The 2,610-nt window shown below is 39.8% G+C and overlaps 1 protein-coding gene and 1 pseudogene across 6 annotated transcripts in view; one reads left to right on the top strand and one right to left on the bottom strand.

The window, feature by feature from the left end:
- Window positions 1-2,610, bottom strand: part of Osbpl9 (oxysterol binding protein like 9) — a 176,597-nt gene that overhangs the window by 89,835 nt on the left and 84,152 nt on the right. The window lies entirely within an intron of this gene.
- LOC103730269 overlaps window positions 2,045-2,610 on the top strand; it is a 13,124-nt pseudogene continuing 12,558 nt past the window's right edge.

The raw sequence follows: 2,610 nt of genomic DNA on the forward strand, positions 1-2,610 counted from the left end.
CCTGAAAAATCACACAGGAAAGCATGGTATTTCCAGAGCCAGAGGCCATGTTTTCTATGGTGGCTACTTCAAAGGAGAGTCAGGAAGATGCCAGGTACTCTGCTGAAAGGAGTCATCTGCATATGAAACCGAGCCTGTGGGCCACCCAGACATGGAGAGACTACGACTTCACAGCAGGGGTCCCCAACAGGTATGCAGCCATGTCCATGTCCAGAGGTCAGAAGAAGGTATTTAATCCCCTGGAAATGGAGTCACAGATGGTTGTTAGCCACTATGTAGTTGCTGGGAACCAGACCCGGGACCTCTGCAAGAGCAGCCAGTGCTCTTAACTGCTGAACCACCTCTCTAGCCCAAAAATTTATTATTATTATTTTTTTGGTCTTTTTAAGACAGCATATGTGTGTATGTTTGTGTAAGGGTGCGTACATGTGAGTGCAGGTTACCACACAGACAGAGGCATTAGACTCCCTGGAGCTGAAGTTACAGGCAATTAGAAGCTGCCCAACGTAGATGCTGGGAACCAATCGTGGATCCTCTGAAAGAGCAGGAAGTGCTCTTAACCACTGAGCCATCTCTCTCACTCTTAATTTAAATCTTGAAATACAGAAAATGCTAGAAAACATACTAGAAATGGTATAGAGAACATAATTCATGTCATAGGTTGCAGGAAAGAATGTTCTGAACAAAATTTCAATAGCACAGAAACAAGCCCCAAGAATAAACAAATGGGACTACACTAAATTAAAGGTTTTTGTTAACTTTTTTTTTTTTTTTAAATTGTATTTATTTTTATTTTGTGTATATGCATGTATTGCCTGCATGTAGTTAAGTGCACCCATGTCATGTAATGCCTACAGAGGTCAGAAGAGGCTGTCAGATCCCCTGGGACTGGAGTTACAGACAGTTGTTAGCTGCTATGTGGGTGCTAGGATTCGAACTTGGGTCTTCTGCAAGAACAACCAGTGCTCTTAACCACTGAGCCATCTCTCCAACCCCTAAATTAAAGTTTTTATACAGGAAAAAAAAAAAAAAGAAATAAAGAAAGCTATCAGCAGAGCACACAGCCTTCAGAATGGGAGAAAAAAATTTTCTAGCTATACTTCAAATTGGGAGTTAATATCTAGACTATATAAACAACAGCAAAAATTAAACACTCCTCCCCAAAAAAACTGCCAATAAGCTAGTGAAATGAGCAGATAGTTCTAAAAGAAGAAACACAAATAACCTATAAGTACTTTTAAAAAGTGTTCAACATTTAGTCATCAAGGAAATGCAAATCAAAACTACTTTCAGAGTCTTACTCCAGTCAGTCAGAATGACTCTGATCAAGAAAAGAAACAGATGTCAGTTGATGGCACAGGAAAGAGAAGCCCTCATTTACCACTGGTGAGAATGTAATATAGCCAGTATGCAAATCAGTATGGCATTTTTCAAAAAAATTAAAAATAGAACCACCATGAGACCCAGCTATACCACTCCTGAGCATACACGCTACCAGATACCCTGCACATTCATGTTTATGCTACATTATTCACAAGAGCAAGGAAATGGAACCAGCCCAGATACCCATCAACAGATGAATGAATGACAAAAATGTGAAACATTGGAATTTATTCAACCATTAAAAAAAAAAAAAGAAAAACTTATGAAAATTTCAGGAAAATTGGTGGATTTGTAAAGCATTAGGTGAGGTAGCCCAGATTCATAAAGACAAAACCACATTCTCTCTCATGCAGATTCTAGCTCATAACGTTACAGATGTGTATATAAGTAAAGGTAGAATGTGGGTATAGACTATGAAACTAGAAAAATGACCATGGAGGAAAAAGAGAGGTGTCGAGAAAGAGAGAGGCGGCAATAGGATGCACGTGACATGAAGCAAAAAGGTTGGGGGGCGGTGGGAGAAGAGTTCAAGGAGGATTAGAGGGATGAAGGATGATGGAGACGAAGGGGCAGAGAATCAACAAAAATACATTTTGTTAGTCCATGGGTGAACGATGGCTTCTGTGAACAACGGCACCAGGAGGGAAATGGCACCGCTAGGATGAAGCTCATGAGATTTTTGATGAAACTGAGTCATGAAACTATAACCATTGAATTGAAGAAAGGAACACAAGCCCATTGGTAATCACAGGTATAGATGTCAGCATGAATATACATCTTAGAGCTGTGAAAATGACCCTGAGAACAGAGAGACTTTACAGATGGAAAAAGGGAGTATTTGAGGAAATAACACTTCATATTTTATTCTATCAGACAACTTTCCTCTGAATACACTACTTGTGGATGTTGGACCTAAAGTGAAATCTAAGGGAAGGTGTTGCAGGAAGAGGTCAAGGCCATGGTGGAGGAAGAGGACTTGGCTGTGGTAGGGGGGTCCTAGGTGATAATGTCTCTCAAGATTATCCACATGATGGCTAACAACTGTCCTTTAACTCCAGTTCCAGGGAATCTGACGTCCTCTTCTGACCTCCATGGGCATTGCCTGACACGGATGCACTTACATACATACAGGCAATACACTCATACACATAAAATAATAATAAAATATTTTAAAATAAATAAATTTTGTTTGAAAGTGCCAGAAAGAAATCTAATATGATGTACGAA

Source organism: Nannospalax galili, unplaced genomic scaffold (genome assembly GCF_000622305.1).
Source record: "Nannospalax galili isolate Female #2095 unplaced genomic scaffold, S.galili_v1.0 scaffold713, whole genome shotgun sequence".
Lineage (NCBI taxonomy): Eukaryota > Metazoa > Chordata > Mammalia > Rodentia > Spalacidae > Nannospalax > Nannospalax galili.